Source organism: Amblyraja radiata, chromosome 25 (genome assembly GCF_010909765.2).
Source record: "Amblyraja radiata isolate CabotCenter1 chromosome 25, sAmbRad1.1.pri, whole genome shotgun sequence".
Lineage (NCBI taxonomy): Eukaryota > Metazoa > Chordata > Chondrichthyes > Rajiformes > Rajidae > Amblyraja > Amblyraja radiata.
This window is the reverse complement of record NC_045980.1, coordinates 19,097,566-19,114,674: the sequence shown is the minus strand read 5'-3', so window position 1 is coordinate 19,114,674 and position 17,109 is coordinate 19,097,566.

Here is a 17,109-nt window from a genome sequence, read left to right as displayed (position 1 = left end):
ACATGGTATTGGGGGTAGAATGCTGACATGCATAGAAAAGTGGTTGGCAGACAGGAAACAAAGAGTACGGATTTACGGGTCCCTTTCAGAATGGCAGGCAGTGACTAGTGGGGTACCGCAAGGCTCGGTGCTGGGACCGTAGCTATTTACAATACACATCAATGATTTAGACGAAGGGATTCAAAGTTGCATTAGCAAAATTGCAGGTGACTCAAATCTGGGTGGCAGTGTGAACTGTGAGGAGGATGCTATGAGAATGCAGGGTGACTTGGACAGGTTGGGTGAGTGGGCAGATGCATGGCAGATGAAGTTTAATGTGGATAAATGTGAGGTTATCCACTTTGGTAGCAAAACAGGAAGGCAGATTATTATCTAAATGGTGTCAAGTTGGGAAAACGATAAGTACAACAGGATCTGGGGTTCCTTGTTCATCAGTCAATTAAAGTAAGCATGCAGGTACAGCAGGCAGTGAAGAAAGCGAATAGCATGTTGGCCTTCATAGCAAGAGGAGTTGAGTATAGGAGCAAAGAGGTCCTTCTGCAGTTGTATAGGACCCTAGCGAGACCACACCTGGAGTATTATGTGCAGTTTTGGTCCCTTTATTTGAGGAAGGATTTTCTTGCTATTGAGGGAGTGCAGCATAGGTTTACAAGGTTAATTCCTGGGACGGCGGGACTGTCATTTACTGAGAGAATGGAGCGGCTGGGCTTGTATGCTCTGGAGTTTTGAAGGATGAGAAGGGATCTTGTTGAAACATATAAGATTATTAAGGGTTTGGACCGGAACCAGGGGCCACTGTTTAAGAATAAAGGGTAAGCCATTTAGAACGGAGATGAGGAAACATTTTTTCACACAGAGAGTTGTGAGCCTGTGGAATTCTCTGCCTCAGCGGGTGGTGGAGGCCGGTGGATAGGGGGAGAAGGCAGGATCGGGAAACTGCTAGGGGGTGATCAGCCATGAATGGCGGTGTTGGCGGTGCTGGCTCGAAGGGCTGAATGGCCTACTCCTGCACCTGTTGCCTATTGTCTATTGTCTATTGTCTATTGTATCTAAGAGCAATTACACAAGAGCATGTAACATTATATTGCATCTTAGATTCGGATACTCAAATTCGGTGGCACATAAGGTCATAAGTGATAGGAACAGAATTAGGCTATTCGGCCCATTAAGTCTACTCCGTCATTCAGTCATGGGAGATCCATCTCTCCCTCCTAACCCCATTCTCCTGCCTTCTCCCCACAACCTCTGACACCCATACTATCCAAGAATCTATCTATCTCTCCCTTAAAAATATCCATTGACTTGACCTCCACAGCCTACTGTGGCAAAGAATTCCACAGGTTCACTAAAAACTAATGAAATTCCTCCCCATCTCCGTCCTACAGGAACGTCCTTTAATTCTGAGGCTGTGACCTCTGGTCCTAGACTCTTCCACCAGTGGAAACATCCTCTCCACATCCACTCTATCCAGTCCTTTCGCTATTCGGTAAGTTTCAATTAGGTCCCCCCCTCCTTATTCTAAACTCCAGTGAGTACAGGACCAGTGCCATCAAATGCACAGTGGCATAGCTGGTAGAGCCACTGCCCCACAGCACCAGAGACCCGGGTTTGATCCTGACTTTGGGTGCTGCCTGTGTGGAGTTTGCACATTCTCCCCGTGACCACATGGGTTTCTTGCGGGTGCTCCGGTTTCCTCCCACATCCCAAAGACATGCAAGTTTGTAGGTTAAATGGCTCTCTGCAAATGGCCCCTAGGGTGTAGGGAGTGGATGTGGAAATGGGATAACATAGAACTAGCGTGAACGGGTGATCGATGGTCAGTGGATTCGGAGTGAAAACACACAGGTGACAGGATGAATGTGCAAGCTTCGTACCCTGTGTTTCTCATAATACCTCTACTGAAAAGCAGTGATCCTTTCTTCAGGTTGGGAAAAGAATACTTGAAAACCCGTGTTCTGCGATTGCAGCAACTACTCATAATTTTAAGTAAATGTGGTGTCTTTCTGAAATCACTACATAACCTCAGGCAAAAGGGGTTCCCCAGAGGTAGTTCTCATGGGAAGTTCCGATGATTGCAAACCACTTCAAAGCAGAGCGAGAGAGAGAGCGAGAGAGAGAGAGAGAGAGAGAGAGAGAGAGCAAATTCAATGTTGCCTTCTAATGCGACAACAATTTCAGCAGCACAATTAAATGAAGACACGTGTGCAGACTCCATGATAAGAATCAGTTTTAATTTTTAATGTGATAGATGGAATTTTCCTGTATTTTTGTTTTGCTTTTAAACATTTAGCACCAGAGATTCCACAAAACATTCAACAGTAAAAATGTTACTTGACACATTGTGTGCAGGTGCTGGGCCCAGTTTCAAACAACTGGCTGTGAATGAGCAAGGATTTTAACAAGGTTTACCATGGAACTCCATTTTATGTGAATCTTAATTCCACCCAATGTTGCCTGAATATACATGACCCTGGCCACACTCTCACTTCATTCCTGCCATAGAGAAGAAGGTACAGGAGCCTGAAAACTGTCATGCCCAGGTTCAGAAGCAGATTCTTCCATATAACCATCAGGCTATTAAATACTACAACTTTTGAACTACATAGACTTGAGGGCAATGTGTTTGTCTTTTCTCTATTATTGTTTGTTTTTATATATATACTAGACCAAGTGCAGACCCGTTGGGAGGCATGGGCCTCCAACTCAACCCGTTGTCGAAGGTAAGATTTGTGCACTCCTCGGCAAAGATCATAGCTCGTGAGCCTCCCCCAGACCCTCCCCCTCCTGTCCTGCCAGGAGCTATGATGGCAACATTGTTGCAAATGTCGGGTGCACTTGCTGTGAGATGCCATTGAGCTGAAAAGTTCAGAGTGTTGCTGGCAGTATTCCTGTCTGGCAACTTTATTTCAAGTTGTGTTGGAAGCACTGAGGAATGATATTAAAGTAAAAACCATTTTCAAATCAAAGTATTTTTGAACATTTTCATTAATAACTCGAGAAATAAAGCATGAATTTTTCAGATAAGGCGATTTTGGACTGCACGGAAAAAAATCTCTACCGGAATATGTAAAAATGTTACCGTTCGCGCGTCTTTTTTTTGAGAAGATGTGATTACACACAAACAAACACACACATCCACATACAAGATCAGACTTTTAATAGTTACGAGACCAAGTGGGACACGTTGGGTCCTGTCCCCTCAACACATGGTTGCGGGGGGGGGGCAGCCTGCAGCAGCACATACACACTAACCACTCCTCACACACACACTAACCACCCCCCCTTGATATTATATTAAGGGAGGGAGGGGGGGAGGGAGGGGGGGGGGGAGGGGGATGGAGGGGAAGAGAGGCCGGTGGGAGGGAGAGGTGGAATAGAGGTGGGGTGGTGGTGGAAGAGAAGCCGGGGGGAGAGAGAGGCCGGGGGGGAAGAGAGAGGCCGGGGTGGAGAGAGAGGAGCCGACCGAGGAGTCGAGAGAAAGCGCCAAGAGAAAGCGATCCCCGAGAGAAAGCGTTCCCCGAGTGTCTTTTGAATAACGGGGGGGGAGGTGGGAGAACCCTTGGGAGGATGGATCAGAACCCTTATTCGGACTCTTTTCCCCCGAGAGGCTGCCTGACCCACTGAGTTACTCGAGTATTTTGTATGTGTATATACATATATATATTGGAACTAGGGTCTCTGGCACTGTGATGAAGCATCTCTACCAGCTGCACCACTTTGTCACCCAGTGTTAATGAGTGCACCACCTTATCCAACATTTCCCTCGAATAGCAATTTCAACGTCGCAATTGGAAACCTGCTTAGCAACCCTAACTTTTGGGTCTGATGCCAACAATCTCTGGCGTGTTTTAATCAGCTAAATCAGACACTAAGAGCATCAGTTCTGATAAAGCCTTTCCATCAAACGACACAGAATGCTGTACTAATAGGACTAGCTGACAGAAATCAATTAACAGAGATATCTATTAGCTAACTGGCTGTGCAATCAAAGACAGCCATTGTTCAGAGGGAATAAAGGAAGAAGAATGTATGTAGATCCAGCAAAGAATTAATGAGACAGCAGGTATATAGAAAACATGAGGTTATCGACCCATCCTGTGTCCTGAGAGGCAGACAATAAAATTTACTTCATGGGGCATTTTTTAAATCTTGAAAGGTTCATACTGAAAGCCAAATGAAGAAAGTTTCAGTGCTTAGTTTACAAGAAGTGTTTAATTCCTGTTAAGGTGGGAATAGACATTCCAGTATTTAGAGAGCGTAATCAAAGTATCTCCATCAAGGAGAATCGCCGTTGAGTGGCATTCTCCATCGAAGACCATTCTCAAACTAGGACTAACCCACATTGAGGACAGTCAAGGACTATCCCCAATCAACTCATCAACGTTCATCCCCCATCAAGATCCATCTCAATCAAGACCATCTCCTTCAAGGTTCATCAAAGGCCATTTCCATCAAGCTCCATCCTACATCGATCCATCACTTTCAAGGGCTAGATCCACCCTCTATCAAGGTTCATCTCCATCAATGTCCATCTTCCATCAAGAACCATCAACAATAAGGCCAATTCTGCATCAAGATCCATGTCCATCGAGATCCAGATCCATCAGTAACTGTCTTCACTGAGAGCTTCATGGCAGAGCTCCTGTTGCAACTGTTTATTTGGGCCAGGTTAACGGAGATAGCAGAGCCAGTTGGTTGTTTTATGTTGTCAAGCCGGAAAGGGTGCAGAGAAGATTTATGAGGATGTTGCCAGGACTCAGGGCCTGAACTTATAGGGAGCAGTTGAGCAGGCTAGGACTATTCCTTGGAGTACAGGAGGGTGAGCGGTGATCCTATACAGGTATACAAATAGATCAGGTCAATGCCTAGGATCTCTTGCCAGGAGTAGGAGAACGGAGAACCAGAGGATATAGGTTTAAGGTGATGGGGGAAAGATTTAGTAGGAACCCAATGGGTAACTTTTTTACACAAAGGGTGGTGGGTATATGAAACAAGCTGCCAGAGGAGGTAGTTGAGACAGGTATGATCGTAACGTTTTAAAATATTTAAACAGGTACATGAGCAGGATAGGTTTAGGGGGATATGGGCCAAACGCAGGCAGGTAGGACCAGTGTAAATGGGACATGTTGGTCAGTGTGGGCAAGTTGGCTTGAAGGGCTGAGTGACTCTATGACTCTATAACTATCGGTACTTGTCAGGATGTGGGTGATGTAGAGAGGCTTGTGACTTTTTGCTCAGATACAGGAGACAGTGCTTGGATCTGAGTGTGGTCAATCGGGCCTTGTAAGTGTCTCCCTGACGAAGCAGTGTGTGGACATGATTGATATTGGATAGTGCACTCCATCATGGGACAATAACTCGCTGCTGACAGATAGTTCCAGTTCGATTAAAACACAACACCACAAAGTGCTGGAGTATCTCCGCAGGGTCAGGTTTTCCATCCCTGGAAAAACATGGATAGGTGATGTTCCGGGTCAGGATCCTTCTCCAGATTGCTTCTGGTGGACGGGAGGGGAGAAAGCTGAAAGAGAGGAGACAAATGCATGACGCAAAGTGCTGGAGTTACTCAGCGGGTCAGGCAGCATCTCTGAAGAACACTGATGCGTGACGTTTTAGGTTGGGAACCTTCTTCAGACTCAATCTTCTTCAGACGAATCCTGGCCCGAAAAGTCAACAATCAGGACAGAACAATGCCTGACGAGTGATAGGTGGATACAAGTGAGGGAGGGAGGGGGGTTGATAGGCAGATAGTTGGAGGAAGTCCAGGGATGAAAAGATGGAAGGTGTGAGTTAAGGACAGAAGTGCGAATTATGAAGCCAGAGGGAGGAATATAGGTGGAAGAAGAGTGGGAGAAGGGCAGAAATGGGCACAGGGAAGAGAGGGGGAGGGGTGAAGGGGGTAGTTGTTTGTGTTAATTACCTAAAATTGCAGTTTTAATATTGATGATACATGCTGCCACAGTACAGTAAAATAACTTCAAACTCTGCCCCTCTCTGCTCTGTAACATAGATTTGCTGTAACTCTGTTTTATTAACACACTTCAACAGCCTACCAGACAAGCTTCTGGCTGTTTTGCAGCCCAGAGTGGAACCAATTTCTTTCTATTGTTTTGCAGACACATTAACGGGTGGAATCTTTAAAGCACTGTAAATTATAAGGATTAGAGACAAGGAACGTTTTGTAAATTGCTGTTGGACATTGACCTCGTTTCCAGTCATTATAAGGCAGCGACAGCTGGCAGTGCATCTTAATAACTGGTTAATAAATGCACAATCACCAGGCACGGACCACAATTCATCAAGCAGTAACAAAGCTGTCTCCCTGCGTTCTAGCCGTGCCAGAGGTGAACACAGCCTGATGAATGCCATTCATGGACTACACTTTGTCCCCTGAATAGATGACATCTACACTCGCCAAGCACGTTTTGAGTTTGGTAAAGTGGCTCTTGAAGAAACACAATAAAATGGGGGAGTGACTGTGAATCAAGATAAAGTTATCACCAGCTCCAGTTTAAACTTTAATTCCAACTTTTTCTTTTATCCTCCAGAAGGTGGTGATTCTCCATTCCATGGCTATCAATTGTTGTTTACAACCTCAGTTTTAGACTCGAGAATAAACGTCAGTTGGCTATTTAATCACAGATAAACAGGTAGAGAACAGGCAGGGCGGCACGGTGGCGCAGCGGTAGAGTTGCTGCCTTACAGCGCCAGAGACCTGGGTTCAATCCTGACTACGGGCGCTGTCTGTACGGACTTTACACATTCGCCCCATGACTGCGTGGATTTTCAGAGATCTTCGGTTTCCTCCCACACTGCAAAGACCCAAAGATGTACAGATTGCTTCTGGTGGACGGGAGGGGAGAAAGCTGAAAGAGAGGAGACAAATGCATGACGCAAAGTGCTGGAGTTACTCAGCGGGTCAGGCAGCATGAATTTGGAGATGAATTGGCTTGGTATTAATATAAATTGCCCCTAGCATGTGTAGGATAGCACTAGTGTACGGGGATCGCTGGACGGTCCGGATTCGGTGGGCCGAAGGGCCTGTTTCCAGGAGAACTATATTGAAAACTGTTGAGGCGGCACAGTGGCACAGCGGTAGAGCTGCTGCCTCACAGTGCCAGAGGCCCAGGTTCGATCCTGACTACAGGTACTGTCTGTACGGAGTTTGCATGTTCTCCCTGCGGCCCTGTGGGCTTTCTCCAGGTGCTCCGGTTTCCTCCCACGCTCCGAAGACGTACAGGTTTCCCGAGTCAGCGCCAACCAGTGATCACCCCGTATACTAGCACTATCCTACACACTTTGGACAATTTACAATTATTACCAAAGCCAATTAACCTACCACAGGGGACGACAGATGGCACAATGGGCAGGGGACGACAGATGGCACAATGGGCTAAGTGTTCGGCTGGTGACCGGAAGGTGGCCGGTTCGAATCCCGCTTGGAGTGCATACTGTCGTTGTGTCCTTGGGCAAGACACTTCACCCACCTTTGCCTGTGTGTGAATGTGTGTGAATGTGTGTGAGTGATTGGTGGTGGTCGGAGGGGCCGTAGGCGCAGATTGGCAGCCACGCTTCCGTCAGTCTGCCCCAGGGCAGCTGTGGCTACAGAAGTAGCTTACCACCACCGAGTGTGACTGAGGAGTGAATGAATAATGCGATGTAAAGCGCCTTGAGTATTAGAAAGGCGCTATATAAATCCCATCCATTATTATTATTATTACAAACCTGCACATCTATGGAGTGTGGGAGGAAACCGGAGCACCGGGAGAAACCCCACACAGTCACAGGGACAGCGTGCAAATTCTGTACAGACAGCACCAGTTATCAAGATTGAACCCAGGTCTCTGACGCTGTGAGGCAGCAACTCTACCGCTGCTCCACTGTGCTGCCCCTAGTGTTGTGGAGTGTTCGCGCCGTTGAAGTGCTCGCAGCTACTCATTGAGCAGATAAGCATGTTTACAGCCTTAACACCATGGTGACCCTAGTTTCACCATCATATAGAGACGTTCCACGCAACCCTCCCTCTCTGCATCTACTTTTCCATTCTGACAAAGGGGTCTTCGACCTGAAGCATGACTCTGTTTCTCTTTCCACAGATGAGGTCAGGCCTGATGAGTATTGTGAGCACTTTCTGCCTTTAGTTACGTTTAGAGATACAACATGGAAACAGGCCCTTCAGCCCACCGAGTCCATACTGACCATCGATCACCGGTTCACAAAGGTCCTATGTTATCGCACTTTCTCATCCACTCACTACACGCTTGGGGCAATTTGCAGTGGCCAATTGACCTATAAACCCACATGTCTTTGGATGTCAGGGGTTAAGGGGAAAAGGCAGGAGAATGGGGTTGAGAGGGAAAGATAGATCAGCCATGATTGAATGGCAGAGTAGACTTGATGGGCTGAACGGCCTAATTCTGCTCCTATAACTTATTAATTTATGTGGGAGGAAACCGATGCACCTGGAGGAAACCCACGCAGTCACAGGGAGAACGTGCGAACTCCACACAGACAGAGAGCACCCGCAGTCAGGATCGAAGCGTCCTTAAGAGAAAAAATCGTTTTTCTTTTAGTTTTCCAGCAACTGCAGATCTCTGATTTTCTCTGACTTGATGGAACATGAGGTAGGTCATAATTTCTGGAAATCAAACGTGTGTGCCATCTATTAGAGGTCAAGACGGCATTCAGACATGTTCTTCAAAGTCCACTGAGCAATGAGAAAGTCTCCAGCAGGAAATTTATACATTCACAGCTTCTCACTAACATCAGCACGCCACAGGCCCCGGTTTAATCAACCCGCCGGATTCTGTTCTGAAATCTTAATCCACCTGTTTTCCTCCAGTCACTGTCACTCCTCCATTCACCGCTGCCTGTTTCCACCTCCAGGAAATGGCCAACATCTCATCTGCTACCGCTGACATGCTAATCCAAGCTTCAAGCACCTCCAGGGCCAAGTAGGTTTTCAAATGCTCGCTTTCTCTGCGCTGTCCTTCACTTCTGCGGTCTTTGATAAACATTATTTTAATTCAGAAGCTGGCAGATCCAACCCCACACTGTGTCTCCACAAGACTCAAAAGACTCCCTGTCACCAGAATGAAGTTCGTAGGTTCAAATTCCACCAGGTGACTGAAATCTTCAGCCTGATGTTCCATCTCACTCCCTTCAGTCCTTTAAATTCAAGCCACTGCTCAAACTTACTTACAGTCGTTTCACTCTTTTACTTGCTGGGGCGGCACGGTGGCGCAGTGGTAGAGTTGCTGCCTTACAGCATCGGAGATCCGGGTTCGATCCTGACTATGGGTAGTGTCCGTATGGAGTTTGTACGCTCTCCCTGTGGCCACATGAGTTTTCTCCCGGCACTCTGGATTCCTCTCACACTCCAAAGACGTACAGGTTTGCAGGTTAATTGGCTTTGGCAAAGATTGTAAATTGTCCCTAGTGTTAGTGCAGGTCAGCGTGGTCTCAGTGGGCCAAAGTGCCTGTACATGCATAGTATGTATGATTTAACTGGTTAGAATGCAGAACAAGCTTTTCACTGTATCCAACTGTCAAGGTGATAATAATAAACTTAAACTAAACTAACTTAGCTCCCTTTTAATTAAGTTTTGCAGATCAATGTTTGAAGAAGGGTCCCAACCCGAAACGTCGTCTATCCATTCCCTCCACAAATACTCCCTGATCCACTGAGATCCTCCAACACTTAGCTCAGTTATTTTAAACTTTAGACTTTAGAGATACAGCATGGAAACAGACCTTCTAGCCCTCCAAGTCCACACCGACCAGCAACCCGTGCACTAACACTATCCTACACATAGGGACAATTTAACTTTTTTTTTTTTTACCAAAGCCAATTAACCTACAAACTTGTTCATCATTGGAATGTTGGAGGAAACCGGAACACCCGGAGAAAACCCTCGCGGTCACAGGGAGAGCGTACAAACTCCGTACAGACAGCAGCCGTCGTCAGGATCGAACCCGGGTCTCTGGTGCTGTACGACAGCAACTCTACCGCTGCGCTACTGTGCCACACTATGCTTCAGCTTAATGTCCTAAATCCTCTCAGCCATTTCCAGAAGATTTCACCTTATACGTTCCTTTTATTAAGCAAACCTGCATTTGTATGAAACACTCAAAAGGAAATGTACGGGGTGGGAGATTGCAACCTTCACGTGGTCGGCCCTGTTTCACCGAATGCAATCAACCTGGTGTGCACAATCAAATAAGATCAAATAGAACAAGTTGTCCTGCAACTTTAGAATGTGCACGCCGTTATTGCTACCCTCCCTCTCCCCTGTATATGCAATGGTGTCATCTATATTCCCAGCAATGATTAGAAATGACACCAATCAGTTACCCTCCACAACTGGGCATTGAGGGACAGAATTCAGTAGGGACACCCCTCAAACAAGGGAAGGGATATCATCCCTGGGGCCCACATGAGAGGCAAGGATGAGTGGTACCAACTTTGGCACCATATCTGAGGAATGATGTGCTTGGTCCTCGAGAGGGTCCAGAGGAGGTTTACAAGAATGATCCCAGGAATGAGTGGGTTAATCTATGATGAGCGTTTGTCGGCACTGGGCCTGTACTCGCTGGAGTTTAGAAGGAGGGGGGACTCATTGAGACGTACCGAATAGTGAAAGGCCTGGATAGAGTGGATGCAGAGAGGACGTTCCCACTAGTGAGAGAGTCTAGGACTAGAGGTCATACCCTCAGAATTAAAGGACATTCCTTTAGCTAGGGGATGAGAAGGAATTTCTTTAGCTAGGTGGTGAATCTGTGGAATTATTTGCCACAGAAGGCTGCGGAGGCCAAGTCAATGGATATTTTTAAAACCGATAGATAGATTTTTGATTATTATGGATGTCAGGGGTTATGGGGAGAAGGCAAGAGAATGGGGTTAGGAGAGTGAAATAGATCAGCTATGATTGAATGGAGGAGGAGACTTGATGGGCCGAATGGCCTAATTCTGCTCCTGTTCTTTATTACCTTAAGATCTAAGGATGCTTTGTGTAAAGATCAGAAGCAAACTCTACTGGGTATGATGCTACTGAGTGTACAGACTAAGAATGTACCGAGGCATTTTCTCGTGTTTTTTATATATTGTTATCGTTATATGCTCGTCCTTTTATATATACTACTCAAGGAGTTATGGGTGGGGACAGCTGGAAAGAGTGCAGAGATTGACTAGGATATTGCCAGGACTTGAGGTTCTACGCTGCAGAGAGAGGTTGGGCAGGCCAGGACTATCCCTTGGAGCGCAGGCTGAGAGGTGATCTTATAGAGATGTATAAAATCAAGAGCGGAATAGATAGGGTGAATATACAGAGTCCTTTTCCCCAGGATAAGGGAATCAAATACCAGAGATTCATAGGATTCAAGACCAAAAACACAGGATAATTCAGAGGGATGAGGGTATAAATCAGAACAGTAAGAACGCTTTAGAAAATAAAGAAAATTAAAAAACCAAAATGATTATGTTGAAAGTCAGTTCACATATTAGACATTAATGATTTTTTTTTTCAATGTTAATACTCACTGAATACTGTGAGCTTGATGGATTATTGTCCTTTAAAGTATAGGTTTCAAAGTATTATTATAACGCAATCTTATAATGTATTTATAATCAAAGCCTCCATATCCCCCCACAGATGATTAATTTATATCTCTGGCTCCATGCATAAAGACTTCAGTGATCTGTTAAATCCCACTGGGAGATTTAAAGGTGGCTTTACCCTCATTGAGGTCCACAGGGGTGCATCGAGGAGCAAGGCTCCTCCGACTTAATCAGACCCAACGCTGAATGCGTTATTGGAAACAGAACACATACAAAATGTGGGGCTGAGAATGGGAGAGTCTAGGACTAGAGGTTATAGCCTCAGGATTAAAGGATTCCTTCAGGAAGGAGATGAGGAGGTAATTTATTTTGTCAGAGGGTGGTGAATCTGTGGAATTCTTTGCCACAGAAGGCTGTGGAGGCCAAGTCAATGGATATTTTTAAGGTAGAGATAGATAGATTCTTGATTAGTACAGGTGTCAGGGGTTATGGGGAGAAGGCAGGAGAATGGGGTTAGGAGGAAGAGATAGATCAGCCATGATTGAATGGCGGAGTAGAATTGATGGGCCTAATGGCCTAATTCTGCTCCTATCACATGACATTATGACCCTGTAATCATTCAGTCTCTTGTTTCAGTGTCCTTTGGGAAGAAGGTACAGGAGCCTGAAAACCGTGACCTCCTGGTTCAAGAACACCTTCCTCCCAGTAACCATCAGGCTCTAGAACATTGCACAACACTAACCCTCAATCCTAGATTGTCTTATTCTGTTAATGTGGATCAATTGTGGGGATCTACAGAAGACTGACTCAAAAAGGCAGACAATATCATCAAAGACCCACACCACCCTGTCCACTTGCTGCTACCATTGGGAAGAAGGTACAGGAACCTGAAAGCCCTGCCCTCTAGGTTCAAGACAGCTTCTCGCCACCACCCATCAGGCTCATGAACTCTGCATGTGATGAGGGGTGATCTTATAGAGGCGTATAAGATCATAAAGGGGAATAAATAGAGTAGATGCACAGAATATTTTACCCAGCGAGAGAGAATCAAGAACTAGAGGACATAGGTTGAAGGCGAGATGGGAAAGATTTAATAGGAACCTGAGGGACAACTTTTTCACACAGAGAATGGTGGGTATATGGATCAAGCTGCCAGAGGAAGTAGTTGAGGCAGGTAATATAACAGCATTTAAAATACTTTTACATAGGTACATGGACAGGAAATGTTTGGAGGGATATGGACCAAACACAGGCAGATGGGGGATCTTGGTCATTGTCTTGGACAAGTTGGGCTGAAGGGCCTGTTTCCATGCTGTATGACTATGACAACACTAACCTCAGCAACTGTGATCTACCATGGACCATGTCATTGGTTGCACTACGGACTTCAGTTTTTGCACTATTATGGTTACTTAGCTCTGAATTTATTGTATTTTTGATTATTCTTGTCTATGTGTTATTGCATTCGCGGGCCTGTTAACAGCCATTGACTGTTAAGCTGCAGCAAGCAAGAATGTCATTGTTCCGTTGTCAGTACATATGACAATTAAACACTCTTAACTCTGGGCTCTTGAAACACAATTGCCAGGTTAAAGGAAGACAGATGTACAAGTTGTACAAGAGCTGTTCTTACAAGTTCCCCAGCAAGTGGCAATACCTGTAACAATAGTCCAATTTAAACAGAATGTGTGTCTCATGTGCATATAATGTTGGAATGTACGTGGATCGCAGAAACAACTGAGTCTGTTAATCATTGGGCACCTCTTGTATTTGAGTATGTCAGCTTCCTTACCTCACCAAAACAGACAGGTTATCTATGTACATAGATTATTGCACAAAATGGTCTGGTTTATTGCAGTCACTGATCATTTATTGTATGTTTATTATTGTTGCTGTTGCTCCCAATGCATCTGTAAAGAAGAATATAATTGTTCTGGTTCATATCCAATGCACATGGCAAATCAACAGTCATATCTCTTGGCTCTTTACCATTGTAAGCATGAAAATAATTCAGTGTCATCGCCCATCAAACCCCCCAGAAGTGACCCACCCTGGACCTGTGTTGCAGAGGCAGGCTGGGTTTGGCGGTAAAGAGATGGACCTCTTGCTGGAGGTACACATCCTGAAACACGTTGAGCGGTAGAGCCTAGGGGAGTGTTGTAGAGCAGAGGGATCCAGGAGTGCAGGTACATAGTTCCCTGAAAGTGGCACAACGTGTAGATAGGGTGGACAAGCAGGCTTTCGGTGCATTGGTTTTCACAGTCAGGGTACTGCGTATAAAAGTTGGGATGTTATGTTACAGTTGTACAAGATGTCGGTGAGGCCACATTTGGAGCACCATATTCAACTTTGGTCACCTTGCTATGGGAAGGATGTCATTAAGCTGGAAAGAGTGCAGAGAAGATTTAATCTTCATATTACATGCAAGTTTTGTTGCAAAATTTATTTCCTGCTTTCTTTACATTCCTCATCTGATTTAATCTTCCTAAGTATTCTTATTCGATCAAATCTACAAACTTCTCATCCTTATCATTCTTGCTCCTACTCATCAATGGAACATGTCAGTCTTAGAGTCATAGAGTTATACAGCGTTGAAACAGGCCCTTCAGCCCAACTTGCCCACACCGACCAACATGTCCCATCTGCACTAGTCCCACCAGCTACATTTGGCCCATATCCCTCTAAACCTGCCCTATCACTGTGCCTGTCAAAATATTTCATAAACATTACACTACTACCTGTCTCAACTACCTCCTCTGGCACCACGTTCCATCCACCCACCACACTTGGTGTAAAAAAATTAACCCTCCGGTACATATTAAATCTTTCTCTCCTCACCTTAAAGCTAGATTCCCCTGCTCTGCGCAAGAGGCTCTGTGCATCTACTTGATCTATTCCTCTCATGATTTTGTACACGTCTATAAGATCACCCCTCATCCTCCTGAGCTCCAAGGAATAGAGTCCTAGCCCTCTCCACATAGATCAGGCCCTTGAGTGATGGCAACATCCTCATAAATCTTCCCTGCCCCCGTTCCAGCTTGTCCTTAACCCTTTACTTCATTTCAAGATTCCTCCTAAAGTTCATCTTATCTCGAGTTGTGAAATGCATGTGCCAGGGGCATTAATGCTTTTGAATCTCTCAACTCAAAGGGAAGTTCAAAACGTTAGAGATAACCTTGTAGATACATAATATCATTTACAACTCACTATAATCATCTTGCATAGAGAGAATCACAATTTCTTCTTTACCAAATGGGTAATTTTTGAAATTTTATTTGACTTTCCCTTGTTCTGAAACATGAGGCAGTAAATGGTCATCCTTGAAGTTGTTAGTCTTATGACTTAACATTTGACACAGATAATAACATGTTTTATTCAGATTTAATACGTTTCTCATAATTCTTCAGTTTGTTGAACTGAGAGCCAGTACCGTTAACAAATTGCTGGTGTTCTTTTCGCAGCCTTTAGAAGACCCAGCCAATTTAAAGGGTAATTAAATAAGATCTTTTGAGGGTAGCATCTCAAATTAGAAATATTACACGATGAATCATGCACATTCATGTTTTAAATCAAGTGCAAAAAGTTAGTGAATCAGACAGACAAATACAATGTATGTGTGTGAGGTTGCAACAGGGGCACAGTGGTTGAGTTGCTGCCTCACAGCACCAGAGAAACAGAATCGATCCTGACCTCAGGTGTTGGCTGGATGTTGTTCCTCTGGTTTCCTCCAAATGCTTGGGTTGCCTCCAAACGCTCCGGTTTCCTCCCACATCCCAAAGACGTGCGGGTTTGCAGGTTAATTGGCCTCTGTAAATTACCCCCCCGTGTGTCAGATAAGTTCTTAATGCCCCTGTCCCACTTAGGAAACCTGAACGGAAACCTCTGGAGACTTTGCGCCCCACCCAAGGTTTCCGTGCGGTTCCAGGAGGTAGCAGGTGGTTGCCGGAAGTTGCAGGTAGTGGAAGCAGGTAGGGAGACTAACAAAAACCTCTGGGAACCGCACGGAAACCTCGGGTGGGGCGCAAAGTCTCCAGAGGTTGCCGTTCAGGTTTCCTAAGTGGGACAGGGGCAAGTGATAGGAGCAGAATTAGGCTATTCGGTCCATCAAGTCTACTCTGCCATTCAATCATGGCTGGTCTATCTTTCCCTCTTAGCCCCATTCCCCTGCCTTCTCTCCATACCCCCTGACACCCGTACTGATCTTCTTATCATTGGTCAGCATGGACGTGGTCAGCTGAAGGGCCTGTTTCCACGCTGTGTCACTAAACATCTAAACTAAGGTGTATAACTGTGAATTACATGAGTTGGAACAATGAAATGTATCTCAGCACTGTGAAGCAGGCTTGTTCACACGACAGAGCCAATTATATAACTGCATTGGGGTATTGAAGTCACCACTTCATATCAGGTATAAAGCTTGTAGAGAGAGAACAAGGTTGGAATTATAACACCATTTCAGGGGGTTGAAATTCTGCTGAACATTAGTTTAATCAGTAAAGTAAAATAACACTGGCCAGAATTTCAACCCATGAGGTTTGCAATGCCACTGCGGAAATTGTTTGAAAATGTTAATGACTAACAGAGAGATCCTGAAGTTAATGGGAAATGACATTTCTGTTTTCTCCAAACAGCCCATTAGAAAGCAGGATATTTTGCTCCAAAAACTACCCGTTGGCAGATGAAGACATTTATTGTACAATTTATTTAATAAATCTAATTGATTGTAAAACATTTAGCAATCGTTGGCTGAAAGTTTGTAAGCAATTAATTTTAATATTTAATAGGTCGCTGTACAGAACCAACGTTTAGAAGGATGTTGCAGAGATTTCTTCAATCGCTAGATGGTACATTTTACTTAGCCTCTGTGTTTCTAATGAGATAAATCTTTAACTACTTCAGTAACATCCATTTTCCCTATTGAACCAGGTAGAAGTTAATAATGTGAGCGGATCTACGGAATGGTCCAACAGATTGACTGGATGGGAATGTGGAAGAGTTAAGTAAATATGTTGAATTGTCATATGTGCCGGCAACAGAACAATTACATTCTTGCTTGCTGCAGCTTAACAGGTCCACAAATCCAGTAACACACATAAAAATGTGGTCATTAATTAAACAAAAAAAGAACAATCTTATTGCTAGGTAACCATAATAGTGCAAAACTGAAGCCTTGTAGTGCAACCAAAGGATCATAGTTGCTGAGGTTAGCTGAGGGTGGCACGGTGGCGCAGCGGTAGAATTGCTGCCTTACAGCGCCAGTAGACCTGGTTCAATCCCGACTAAGGGTGCAATCTGTACGGAGTTTGTACGTTCTCCCCGTGACCACGAGGTCTTCGGTTTCCTCCCACATTCCAAAGATGTACAGGTTTGTCGGTTAATTGGCTTGGTATAAGTGTAAATTGTCCCTGGTGTGCGTAGGATAGTATAAATGTGCGGGGATTGCTGCAGACTCGGTGGGCCGAAGGGCCTGTTTTTACGCTGTATCTTTAAACTAAACTAAACTAAATTAAATTAGTGATGTGCAGTGTTCCAGAGCCTGATGCTTGCTAAGC